This window comes from Pelophylax lessonae, assembly GCF_965119305.1.
Source record: "Pelophylax lessonae genome assembly, chromosome: 1".
Classification (NCBI taxonomy): Eukaryota; Metazoa; Chordata; class Amphibia; order Anura; family Ranidae; genus Pelophylax; species Pelophylax lessonae.
This window is the reverse complement of record NC_138768.1, coordinates 525,902,251-525,916,287: the sequence shown is the minus strand read 5'-3', so window position 1 is coordinate 525,916,287 and position 14,037 is coordinate 525,902,251. Positions and strand designations below refer to the sequence as shown.

At 48.0% G+C, this 14,037-nt stretch overlaps 1 protein-coding gene across 1 annotated transcript in view; it reads left to right on the top strand.

Annotated features, from left to right (window-relative positions):
• IDUA (alpha-L-iduronidase) overlaps window positions 1–14,037 on the top strand; it is a 287,436-nt gene that overhangs the window by 67,074 nt on the left and 206,325 nt on the right. The gene's annotated exons all lie outside the window — the stretch shown is intronic.

The following is a 14,037-nucleotide window of genomic DNA, read 5'->3' as shown; positions in this document are numbered from 1 at the left end:
AAAAGTCCTCATTTTAAAGGCTTATATGCAAGTTATTGCCATAAAAAGTGTATGGGGACCCAGATACTGCTCTGGGGGGATATGCATCAATGCAAAAAAAATGTTTTTAAAACAATCGTTTTTATAGGAGCAGGGATTTTAATGATGTTTTAAAGTGAAACAATAAAAATGAAAAATTCCTTTAAATATCATGCCTGGGGAGTCCCCTTAGTCTACCTGTAAAGTGACACATTTGTATGATGTATTGATCTTGCTGCAGCAAAACTTACATTTCTAATGGAAAAAATGTAATTTAAACTTGCTCGCGTATTGCTGGCTCCCAGCAATAAAGATAAAAAAAAAAAATGCGTAGGAGCTTCACTGAATGGTATGGATTTTAAGGGGAACCCCATGTCAAGATAAAAAAAAGGGGTTCCCTGTGACGGTATTCACCGTCAATAGGAGTGAAAGACTGATACTTAATGGTTTGAATTGCTTCAAGTGGGTCAGTAATATTTGTCAGCTGTTCGATTCTGAACATGTCCATTGAAAGAGCTAATCACATTGGCTTCTGTTCCATGTCCTTCAATGTGAGACAGGCTTGCCCTATTGTTTGTGTATTGAGATAATGTGTATTGTTCTAAATCTTCCTGTTCCAATGACCTCCCATTTGTTCTGTCCAGATGGCTAGATAATTAGTTCAGGTTAATTCTATTCCTGTATACAATTTCATCTGCATAGGATAATGTATTTAGGCAACCTCTGACCTGTGTGTGGTAATATGATCAGGAGGGGAAGGTCCATGCTGTAAGTAAATTCTGTGTGACCGTTTTAATAAAGAGTTCTACTTCACCCTCAATCTAGAATCCTGTCTCCTATTGGGTGAATCTGCTACAAGGGATTGCTATGCTCTTCATACTCCCTTGAATCATCCCTAAGCTCTTGTTAGAGCTTGTTCCTGTTCCTGCTGCACTCTCTGTGGAAAGAGAGGTTCACCCACTGGAACCTGGAGCCTTGTTGTAGGTCCAGGGTGGGTACGAGATGGCGAGACCCCAACCAAGTTGCGGCGGTTCGTGGGGTCTGAAGTGGTTATGGTGTTTGGTGGAGTGCGTGGAGCCTTTGGGAAGCACTAGGAGCATCCATCAACGGAGGTACCCAGTCAGGGTGCCAGTTGATCCTTTACAGTCCCCCAAGCGGTTTTTACCAATTTTTTTAAATCTACATTTTCTTTTTACAATTATTTTTTTTTATTCAGCTCTCAGCAGGAAAGCATTAACAACCTATTGACTGTGCACTAGGCAGGCGAACATCCCGCTAAGTGCAGAGAAAGTTCAGGTGTTAGGCGAGTACTTGCCTGGGCGATGTTTAGGCCAAACTTATGCTCGGCCCAAACCATTCACCCATCCCTAGTGGTGCCTGAACACTGTATCCCCTCACAGTTACTCTTGCTGGGCACAGGGCCCTGCTGTTAAAAATTAGAAAAAAAAATTAAATTACATGTACTTGTCATTCAGGTGCAGAAAAATTGGTCCTTGGATGTTGGTGATGCCTGAACACTGTAACCCCTCACAGTCACTCTTGCTGAGCACAGGAACGAGCCCTGTTAAAAATTAGAAACAAAAATGTAAATCACATGCACCTGTGATACAGGTGCAGAAAAATTAGGCCTCGGTCAGCTGGCCGCCTTTTCCACTGCTCCTCCTTTGTCCGAACTAAGCCTCAGAAACACGTTGTCCAGGAAATGGTAACCTCTCAGTGTCTGGAAAGGTGTTACACAAAATTTTCTTCAAGGCGTCCTCAAGATGTTTCATCCTCTGCTCCCTCTGCGAAGGCAGGATGAGCTCCGCAACTTTGCGCTTGTAACTTCATCCATCTCAGTTCAGGTTTTTGAGAGGACTTGAGGTATAGTAGGGGTAGAGATCCCAGATGAGGAGCAAGGAGAAGTCTGCAATTAATTATGATGTGGGTCTTTCAGGTGCTGTTGCCAACGAACTGCATGGTTGGTCGTCATATGTCTTGTCAAGCATGTGGTGCCCAAGCGGCTGGTGTTCTGGCCAAGCTTGATCTGCTTCAGACAGAGAGTGCAAACAGCAATGCTGTGGTTGGAAGTCAGCAGGGAGTTAGCAGCGCCCTGCACCTGTGGAGCTCTGTGGTGGGATGCAATAGGGGGGCTGCCCTTAAGCCAGGCCCCTGGAGCACATCCAGCCTCATTAGAGTTGTGCCTCACCCACCTCACTTTCCTCCTTTGTTCTCTCAGGCACCAAGTACAGTCAGTAACCTCATCATCCCCTCCCTCCTCGTCACTGGATCAAACTTGGCAGTATGCTGCACCTAGGGGAACATGACTGCTAGTTTCTTGTCTGTCATTGTCACCCCCTCTCTCTATTCTCACGTTATTCCCCTCCTCAACTTGGGAACCAGCATCGGAGCATTCAAATTGATGCATATCCCCCAGGATCATATAACTGACACTATGAAATAATAATTTAGGTTACTACCCTGTGCATGATAGTGAGGCTAGGGAAGGAGTAGCTGTGGACAAGGAGCCTGTGCAATAGGCTGCTTTGGCAGCTGCGGTGGAAGGCAAACTAGTATGAGCCTGGGTGACAGAGGATGAGGAGCATGAGGATGGCTTAGTTATCCACTCCACCAACTCTTCTGCATGTTGGGGCTCAATAACACGGCCAGTACCGGACATGATGGGGTTTTTGAGGGAGTTTTTATAACTTTTTATTATAGAGTGTGGGAAGGGAATATGGTGCTTGGTTGCAATACTTTTGTACTTGGTGCACTATACCATTTTATTATAGTTTTTTTTTTAATAAAGAAAAACGTAATAAAGCCAAAAGAAAAAAAAAAAAAAACCTGCTGATGCAGAAAGAATAGCATCTACGAGGCAAAAGGGGGGGCAGCAATTATGCCCTAAATAAAATGAGTGCCTGCTGCGCCACAAAAAAAAAACCCTTCTGATGCAGAAGGAATAGCACCTGCGATGCAGAAGGCGGGACAGCAATTATACCCTAAATATTATTAGTCCTGCTGTGCCATGAAAAAAATTAAAAAATAAAACAACCCACTGCTGACCCAGAAGGAATAGCACCTATGACACAAAAGGGGGGACAGCAATTATGCCCTAAATAAAATTAGTGCCGCTGCGCTACAAAAAAAATCACTGCTGACGCAGAAGTAATAGCACCTGCGATGTAGTAGAGGGGACAGCAATTATGCTCTAAATATTATTAGTCCTGCTGTGCCACGAAAAAAAAATTAAAAAAATAAAAACCCACTGCTGACACAGAAGGAATAGCACCTACGACACAAAAGGAGGGACAGCAATTATGCCCTAAATAAAATTAGTACTGCTGTGCCACAAAAAAAAATCCCTGCTGATGCAGAAGTAATAGCAACTGCGACACAGAAGGGGGAGTACTAATATTGCAGCAACAGAACCTGATGCTGCAAACAAAAAAAGAAAAAATTGTAAAAAGAATATCAATGAAAAAAAATGGGATCAGTGAGGTGACATAGACGTGTTGTATACACCAATATTTCAGTGGCCCCACTACACTATGTTACGCAAAAATCACAGCACAGCACTACACTGACTGCACTACCCTGTGTTACACAAGAATAAGCACAGTACTACACTAAACTGACTGCAGTACACTGTGTTATACAAGATGAATCAGCACAGCACTACACTAGACTGACTGAATTAAACATCAAAGCACAATCCATTAACTACCCTGCCTAATCTCCACTCCTAACACACTACACGCGGCTGCCGTATAAGCAGCCTTATATAGTGTGGGGCTTGGACTTAGCCCCTGAGCCATGATTGGCTAAAGGCACCTTGCCTTTGGCCAATCATGGCTCTGACTGGACATTGTACTGTGATTGGCCGAAGCATACAGGTCAGGTGCATGCTTTGGTCAACCATAAGCACTTAATGCACTGCAATTGCGCAGTGCATTATGGGGCGCTCATCGGCGGGTGAACTTCCCACCGAGCAGCCCATTTGTTCATGTGTTCGGCGAACACACGAACACCCGATGTTCGAGTTGAACTTATGTTCGACTGGAACATTAAGCCCATCACTAGTTGTTAATCCGTTTCAGCTGCTTTGGTGTTATTGAAATTATCAGATGCACTAGATGGGCAACAATGAGATGACCTCCAAAACAGGAATGGTTTTACAGATGGAGGCAATTCAATTTTTTCCCTACTCATCTTTTCTGGTCAGTGTCACTACTGGTAGCATGAGGCAATAACTGAACCCTATAGAGGTTGCACAGGCAGTCCAACTCCTCCAGGATGGCACATCAATACGTGCCAATGCCAAAAAGGTTTACTGCGTCTCCCAGCACAGTCTCAAGAGCATGGAGGAGATTCCAGGAGAGCTGGACAGGGCCGTAGAAGGTCCTTAACCCATCAGCAGGACTGGTATCTGCTCCTTTGTGCAAGGAGGAGCAGAATGAGCACTGCCAGAGCCCTACAAAATGACCTCTAGCAGGCCACTGGTGTGAATATCTCTGAGAAAACAATCAGAAACTTACTTCATGAGGGTGGCCTGAGGGCCCAACATTCTTTAGTGGGCCCTGTGCTCACTGCCCGGCACTGTGGCGCTCAATTGACATTTGCCATTGAACCTCAGAATTGGAAGGTCCACCACTGGCACCCTGTGCTTTTCACAGATAAGAGCAGGTTTTCCCTGAGCATATTTGACAGACGTGAAAGGGTCTGAAGAAGCCGTGGAGAATGTTATGCTGCCTGTAACATTGTTTAGCATGACCAGATTGGTGGCGGGTCAGTGATGGTCCGGGGAGGCATATCCATGGAGGGACATACAGACCTCTACATGCTAGACAATGGCATCCTGACTGCCATTAGGTATCAGGATGAAATCCTTGGACCCATTGTCAGATCCTACACTGGTGCAGTGGGTCCTGGGTTCCTCCTGGTGCAAGACATTGCCCGGCCTCATGTGGCGAGAGTATGCAGCCAGTTCCTGGAGGATGAAGGAATTGAAATCCATTAAATGGCCCTCACATTCGTCTGACCTAAATCCAATTGAACACCTCTGTGACATTATGTTTTGGTCCATCTGACGCCACCAGGTAGCACCTCAGTCTGTTCAGGAGCTCAGTGATGCCCTGGTCCAGATCTGGGGGGAAATACCATCCGTCATCTCATTAGGAGTATGCCCCACGTTGTCAGGCATGCATACAAGCATGTGGGGGCCATACAAACTACAGAGTGCCATTTTAAATTACTGCAATTACATTTTAGCAAAATGGACTAGATTGCTACATCATTTTTTCACTTTGATTTTTAGGGTATCTTTGAATTCAGCCTTCTGTAGGTTGAAAAATTGAATTTCCATCAAATGATGTGGAATTCTTCCACTCCTAACACACTATCCCGTCCATATCAGTATAGATATCCTGCATGATATTTTTCCCCATTGAGCTCTGATGTGTGTTCAAAGTGTTCCTTTAATCTCTTTGAGCAGTGTATATCCGTGCCTACTTTTGCTTTCAGTGCCCATGCTTGAACAATGCTCTGCCCACGCTAGGAACAGTCTCTCATTACAAGCAATGTAAGTCAATGTCCAGTTAATTAGAGGAAAGCAGCATGATTCCCTAAAAGCAAGTTTTTTTTGTACCAAGCCACTCTTGAAGTTGGCAGTTGTTAAGCATTTGGCAGGGGTCTGAAATACCTGCCAGATGTACCTTTTTAAGCCTTTGCTTTAGCAGGCAGAACATAATGATTACTGCTACCAGTTATAGCCACCGGCAGTAATCGCAATAACAAAAATCCAACAGGCTGGTTGTACCCAAGTAAATTGGTGGATCAACTTGGGTTCAATCAGCCTGCCCATAGATAGATTGAATCTCCCTGTTGAACTGGCCTAAGTCCGTTCCATGTATGGCCGACTTTAGGGTGTCTCCACTCTGAATGGAGGAGCAAAACTTTGGAAAGCAGCATTTGGCAATTTGGGGAGAGGATAGTGCAGCTAAAACTTACAGGACAGTTACAGCAACAGTTTTTTTCCAATTGGGATAAAAGTTTTATATAAATTAATAAAATCTGACCATTGTAAGCACCCGTCAGCTTCTATACAAATAATGACTTTGGAATACTTGCAATGTATACATATTGACAGAAAGTGGCTGCATATGACTAGCAACACTAATATGAAATTGAACACAATCCATAGGCCACAACAACTAGGTAGTAAAGTTGTTGTGTCACCAAGTTTATTGCTAAAATTTCAAAATTAATTGCATACAGTCCACAGCTTGTAATGCTCTTGCATAAACTCACTGATACCTTGTGACCCTGAGATTCCTAGTGTCCATGTATCAGACCCCCCTTGTCCCTAGTGACTGCAAACTTCCCCCATTGTCTTTGCCACGATCAGGGGTCATGCTCGGAGACTAGTAGCTATAGCAGTAGAGAGGCTCCCACCAACCAGCAAGATAAGTACAGAAGCAGGACACCCTGGTGGATGACGCGGGCTCACCCGAGGTGCAGTGTCTAAGCACTAACTGGTATTAACCAGAGCTGCTGATGGTGGAGATGGGTTTTGCTGCATGTTGGTACCAGGTTGTGGTCCTCAGGATTGCTTCACCAGGAGGTCAGCAAGCCAGGCATCAGTGGCAGATATAGAAGGTAGGGTTGAAGCAGAAACAAGCCAAAGGTCGGTAACAAGTGGTTGCAGCTTGGGGTCAAGCCAAAGCGTAGTCAAAGAACAAGCCAAAGTTCGATGACGAATGGGGATAAGAACAGCTGCAGTTATGCAAAGGAGCATGAGTGAGCACAATAATCTAGCAAAAGGGAAATGCAGAGAAATAGCTTAAAATGGGGAAGTTCAAATGAGGAGCAGAGAATTCAATTTCAGCAGAAACCAGAGACAAAGCATGACTTTCCTTAGAGATCAGACAGGGAGCTGTCCAGCATTTCAGAGGGCACAGTGAGATGGCACAGTGAGATGGCACAGTGAGAAGAGCTACAGCCAGACACCACAGAGGTCACATGTTCAGATCCGAACCCTGGCAGCCTTCCACTGTGATCTCTATACTTTTAATGTCTCCCAGCCTATTCCAACATCGCCAGTAACTTTCTGTGTAATCCTGCTTGCAAACTGTATCCTTGCACTTGTTGTGTCTTCTGAGCATTCCAGTATCCTAGTACCCCTGTTGCCTTTGTGTGCCTTTGCCAGCTTAAAGCCATCCTGCACATCCATGGTCCCCTGTGAGTTTAAGATTACCTTTGTCAGCATCACTTATGAGGTCTGCTTCAGGATCTTCTTGTGTATTCCTTGTTTGTTTCCTGATCTTTGTCCCAGTGCACTGCCTGTAACTAATATTTCCTGTTTGTCTTTGTATTGTTCACTTCTCATAGTCCTGTGTGTCTCTGTGCACTACTACCCTTTCCCAGTGTCTGTGTGTTTGTGTGCACAACTGTTGGCTTTAGCTGAAGTACCTCCTGACTAGGGTTGCCAACCTCCCACCACATTTTTTACTGATAAAACATGGAAATACTGTAATTAATGGAGCACATTTTTTACTGACAAACTGAAAAATGTCAGAACTCTTATTGACAATTAAAACAATCCATATTTAAACAGTAAAAACACAATATGGAAACACGGACAATACCCATAACAAGTAATTTGCCTGATTTACACTTAAAGAGGAAGTAAACCCTCCTCAGGAAGTTGTACCTATAGGTAAGCCTATATTAAGGCTTACCTATAGGTACTGTAAATATCTCCTAAACATGCACCGTTTAGGAGATATTTACCTTTAATGCAGCCAGTGACGTCACTGGCGCATGCGCTCTGAAGGAACGGCAGATCGTGCCGTTCCTTCAGAGCCCCGTGCCGTGACCGTCGGCCCCCGCGCGCGTGCGCGGGAGTGACGTCACCGCGGCTCCGGCCAATCAGATGGCCGGATGCCGCGATCCCGGAAGACGGGCGACTATACATGTCGCCCGTCATACAGGTAAGCGGACGGCATGGCGGGGGCTCGTTCTAAGGTAAGTATTTCATAATGAGCTAGTATGCGATGCATACTAGCTCATTATGGGTTTCTCTTTCAGGATTTAAAGAAGAGAAAAAAGAAAAATCTCGGTGTACAACCTCTTTAAAATGTCAACACAGCATGACAAGCTATCAGCCCCTGATATTTACTGACAGTTGTAAAAAGTAACAGATTGCCAGAGATGTATAGTAACGAAGTAGAACTACTTCACTACTGTACTTTTTTTTTTTTTTGGAAAATTATTTTTATTCAGTTTTCAAGAACATACAAAAAGAAAACAGTAACAACGGTTACAATAAGACAAGGCAGACATCAAACAAAAACATCTACCTAACCCCAGAAACCCCCCCCCCCCAAAACAGACACCAGCACCCCAACATCATCCCGGATGACCGAGGCCAGCAGGGTCAGCACCGGCCCACGCCAGAAACAAACGCGGGCCGGCTCCGACCCAGAGAGAAGAGCACCCCTCAGTAGCACCCAATCAAACCCCCCTCAGTGCACACCCAAAACACAGCTGTCATGCAGTATAGTTCAGGCTAGGCAGCAATATAAAATAAAGTACATAAATCCAGCAAATCAACATGCAAATGGCATAACATGATAACAGGACGCAGGGCCAGCGTCAAGCCTCCTCCCCCAAAAAGTGCAGAGTTAACCAATTGATGAAGATGAGTCAACCCACGCCCTCCAGACCTTTTCAAATTTTTTGGGACAACCCCTAGATATGTATGTCGCCTTATAGAGCGGTAAGCCAGCATTGACGAAGCCCCTCCAGAAAGAAAGCGAGGGAGGAGCCTCCTTCTTCCAATGGAGCAGGATCGCCTTCCTGGCATAAAACAGCAGTATACTGAGCAACGCTCTGTGGGCCACCGAAGGGACCACCTCCTCCACCAAACCCAAGAGACAGACCCTCGAGGTCAGTGGAATCGGGGTCAGCAACACCTCGTTAATACAGTCAGTCACAGCCCTCCAAAACATCTGGATCTGGCTGCAGTCCCAAAAGACGTGGGTCGCGTCTGCCGGAGAAGTAGAACAACGCCAGCATTCAGCGGACGAGGTCGGATAAATCCTGGCCAGGCGGGCCGGAGTGTAATAGATCCGGTGCAGGAATTTGAATTGTATGAGCCGGTCCCTAGCGGACACCAGATATTTAAAGGGTTCAGTCCAGACCTCATCCCAGTCGTCACCTTGCAGGTCGGGCACCTCCAACGTCCATCTGTCTCTACATTTAGCAATGCTAGGGGGGGTCAGTCTAAACATATCCTTATACACAGTCGAAAGGATCTTGAACGAGGTGTCACAAGTTAACACACACTCAAGATCCGAACGGCACATTTCCACGTGAGACGTGGCAAACTGGCTTCGGAAAGCATGTCGCAGTTGGAGATATCTAAAGTAATAATGATTGGGCAGGTCAAAGTTTTCTTTCAAACGGTCAAAAGGAAGAAGATCCCCCGCCGCTGTAATGTCCCCCAAGGTCTTAACCCCTTTCACCGCCCATACCACCGGGTCAAGAAACTTATGGAAGTGGGGGAGGGTAGGATTCATCCACAGGGGGGTAGACGGAGAGAAGCCAACATAGCTAGGACAGGTCAAGCGCAATGACTGCGCCCAAGCTCTCACCGTGGCTTTCATGGTCAACGTTAACAGGAGATCCGAGCCAAGTCCCCTAAACAGGGCCAACCGGAGAGTCTCAAATGAGCCCAGATGAGCTGCCTCCAGGATCGTGGCCGAATCCCCTTCATCCGCCCGCAGCCATCGTCTTGCAAACACCATCTGACCCGCCAGGTAATACCTACGCCAGTCAGGGAGTGCCAGACCACCACTGCCCCAGGGCTCCCTGAGGGCCCGTAGGCCAATCCTGGGAGCCCCCGGTGACCAAAGGAAGGAACTGATGATACTGTCCAGTTTTTTGTAAAATGACATGGGAACCCATAAGGGGGAATTACGGAGAAAGTACAATACAACTGGCAAAAATTTCATTTTAAGGACACTAATACGACCCAAGAGGGACAGCGGGAGCTTCTTCCAAGACTGTACATGTTGCTGTAGTCTAGACAACAAGGGTAGGAGGTTAAGATGGTAATAGTCCTGAGGGCTACTTGTCACTTTGACCCCCAGGTAGGTAAAGCTATCAACCCAGCAGAGGGGCAGGTCCCCAGCCGCAGCGGAGCGGGCACCATCATCCACAGACAGGATAGCGGACTTCCCCCAATTGACCCGAAGGCCAGAGCACTTGCCAAAGTCATCCAACACAGCCAGGGCCACTCGAAGAGAGGGGCCCGGATCGTCCAGGAATAATAACATGTCGTCTGCGTATAGGGCAAGGCATTCTTTAATGGAGCCCACTCCGATGGCACTGACGGCCGGGGAGCTGCGCAACGCTATAGCTATAGGTTCCAGCGTGAGGGCGAACAGGAACGGTGACAGGGGGCACCCCTGTCTCGTTCCCCGGCCCACCTGGAAGTAGGGAGACGTAAGAAATCCCAGACGGATAGCCGTTTTAGGACCGGTGTACAAAAGCCTAATCCACGTCCGGAATTTAGTCCCAAAGCCCATAAGTTCCAAAGTCTTAAGCATAAAGGACCAGTCGACCGAGTCGAAGGCCTTTTCAAAATCGATAGAGACCACCACCCGTGAGCCTGAGTCCCCCCCTGGGATCTGAAGGTGAGTGAACAGACGTCTGATATTCATGTCAACCGACTTACCGGGCATAAAGCCCGTTTGGTCAGGGTCGATCAGGGAAGGAAGTACTCCCGCCAGTCTGGTGGCCAGGACTTTCGTCAAGATCTTGAGATCCATGTTCAGTAGAGCTATGGGTCGGTAGGAGGAACAGTCCATAGGATCCTTACCAGGCTTAGGCAACAGAACCATATATGCCTCAAGCATAGAGGGAGGGAGAGACTCGCTCTCCAAGCAATGTTGTAGTAAAGAACTCAGTCTGGGTGCTAACTGTTCAGAGAACTGTTTATAAAAGTCTGCAGGGAAGCCGTCAGGGCCTGGAGCCTTATGTGGCGGGAATGCCGCAATGGCCTTTTCCACCTCCGCGGACGTAATCGGTGCATCTAACATGGCGCTATCCTCAGATGTCAAAGTTGGAAGGGCAACACTCCCCAGCAGCCCATCAGCCACCGAGGGGTCAACATCCCGCAACGGGGCATACAGGGTCTCAAAGTAGTCATGGAATGTAGCCAGTATGTCTCGGGGATCAGTCTGCACAACCCCATCCCTATTCCTGATCAGCGGGATGTTAACAGGGGTCCTCTGGTCGGCCACCAGCATCGCCAATAATTTACCATTTTTATCCCCTTGAGCGAAAACCGACTCCCGGGTCCGGTTGATCGCAGTATGAGCAAGATCGGAGACATGCAGGGAGAGAAGGCGTCTCGCCTCCAGCAACGCAACGTAGCTGGCATCAGATGGCGAGTCCGCATGTTCCCTCGCCCGTAGTCTCTCCGCCTCCTGAAGCTCCCTGACCTCGCTATTATGATCCTTCCTGGCCGTCTTAATGGCTGAAACACATTCCCCCCGCGCCACTGCCTTGAATGCATCCCAGACCATCCGCCGGTCCGCGGAATCCTCATTCTCTTCCCAGTATGATCGGATCGAATCACCCAGGTGGGAGGCGACCTGATCTTGTTGGAGCCAGCCAGCCGCCAGGCGCCAACCCCGCACTCTAGCCCCCAATTGGAGGTTCACTGTCAAGAGCAACGGGTTATGATCAGACACCCCCCCCGATAGGTACTCCGCTCCGACCAAGAGGGATTGAAAGCAGGCATTCCCAAACGCCAAGTCAATTCGGGAAGACGACTTGTGCGTCGTGGAGAGATAGGAGTACTCCCGCAACATAGGATTCTTCCACCTCCAAAGCTCAAGTACACCCACCGCGGACGCCCACCCGGACAGGTCCACCGAGGCAGAGCGGTTGGGGTTGGAAGAATCCATCGTACTATCCAGGATGGCATTGAAGTCACCCATATACAACACCGGAAGATGAGAATAATCGATCAATTTGTCCATCAAATCATACAATAATTGTATCCCAAAAGGAGGAGGCACATAGATCGCCACCAGCAGCATTGTGACCGAGTAAACATCTAGTAGTACCGCCACATATCTGCCCCCTGGATCGGAGATCACCCTTTGGATCGTGCAGGGCAAAGATTTACTTATGAGGATGGAGACCCCCCTGGCATAGGTGGAATAGGTGGCATGCAGCGCCCTCTGGATCCACGGTCTCCTAAGAGCAAGAATCATATTACCGTCCAAGTGGGTCTCCTGCAGGAGGAGGATATGTGGTTTAATCAATTTCAGGTACTGAAAGACCCTGGCCCTCTTGAACTTATTATTTAAACCTCTCACATTCCAGGAGAGGAACCTAACATTGTCAGCCATGAGCATAGAGAAAAAATGGGTGTGGGACCCGAGGCGAGGCCCAATGCAATAAGAACCCTAGGGGGCACTGCAGAAAAATATAGCAAATACTGATAATGACCTCTAGACATAAATGAGCATTTAAGTTCAGGTGCTGGTGTAACATAACCCGTGCCATCATACCAAAAACCCCAAAAACAAGAAATAAAACAAGAAAAAAAAACAAAACAGCAGAAAAAACAGTCCGGTACGTGGCTTGAATCCCGAACAACCCAAAAAAACAACAAGTGCAATGGTCCTCCAGTGTGAACAACAGTTCGGCAAGTTAGATGACAGTCACTGTCCCACATGGAGCCCCTGGACCAGGCGGATGGCGATCAGTGCAGTGGGCCGTCCAAGCAGAACAACCCCACCGTCGCAGGCAACCCAGGGCACATAAGGGGGACGGTGTGCCAGCATCCAGTTAGAAAAAAAAAAAAAAAAAGAAAAAACAGGATCTGAACCCCAAAAAAAAAATAAAAAATAGGGAAAGACAAACAAGGGTAAGGACTCAGGAGGTATGCAGCGACAGTCGCACAAATAGGGCCAGGAGTCTCAGGATAGCATATAGAAGCCACGTAGGAAACCAGAATCATAGCAGCCAGACAGAGCAATAAGGATGTTAACGCAGGCCATCCAACCACTCCGACACCTCCTGCGGAAAATCAAAGAATTTGACCGAGCCATTATGTTGAACCCGGAGCCTGCTAGGGTACTGCATGCTGTAGGTGATCTCTTTGGCTCGCAAGCGTTTCCTGACCTCAGTAAACGATCGCCTCTTCCGCTGGGTCTCCGCAGAAAAATCAGGAAACAACATCACACGGGCATTTTCAAAGCGCAGCTCAGGATGTTTCCGCGCCTCCGAGAGGAGCATGTCACGATCCCTGTAGTTGAGGAACTTAACCAGGAATGGCCGTGGGGGGGCTCCCGGCGGCCTGGCCCCGGCCGGGACCCGATGAGCCCTTTCAACCACATAAGTAGGGGGTAAATCCTCCAGGGAGAGCAGCTGTTTAAAGAATTGTTCAGCAAAAGGAGCAGGCTTCTTCCCCTCCACCCCTTCAGGGAGCCCCACCACTCTTACGTTATTCCTCCTCTGACGGTCTTCTGCATCATCAGCGCGGTGTTGCAGGGACTTCACTATGCCCTGTAGTTCCGATAATTGGGCAGAGTGGGCATGAGAACAGTCTTCCACCTCAGAGATCCTATCCTCCGCTGTAGTGAGGCGACCCCTGATCTTGTCAAGGTCATGGCGGATGAGAGTACATTCCGATGCCAGATGATCAATCCTGACCATGAGCGCCGCTTTGCATGCGTCTATAGCCTCCAGGATCGGTGTGGTAATCGCCCTCTGGTCGGTATCCGGAGCCGGAGCAGTATGTGGGGACGCTCCGGGACTCCGCACATCCGCAGCCTGACGATCCTCCATGCCTGCACAAGCGCCACAGCACCTCGCGGTGGACGGCGGCGCCAAAATGGCGGAGGCGGAGCCCGAGCTCTTAGCAGAGCGGGTCTGGCGCTGGTCCGTAGGCGGCTTCCGCTGCGATTTAGGGGTCGAGGATGGCATCGCCAGCACACCCGGAGGTTCACCCACCGA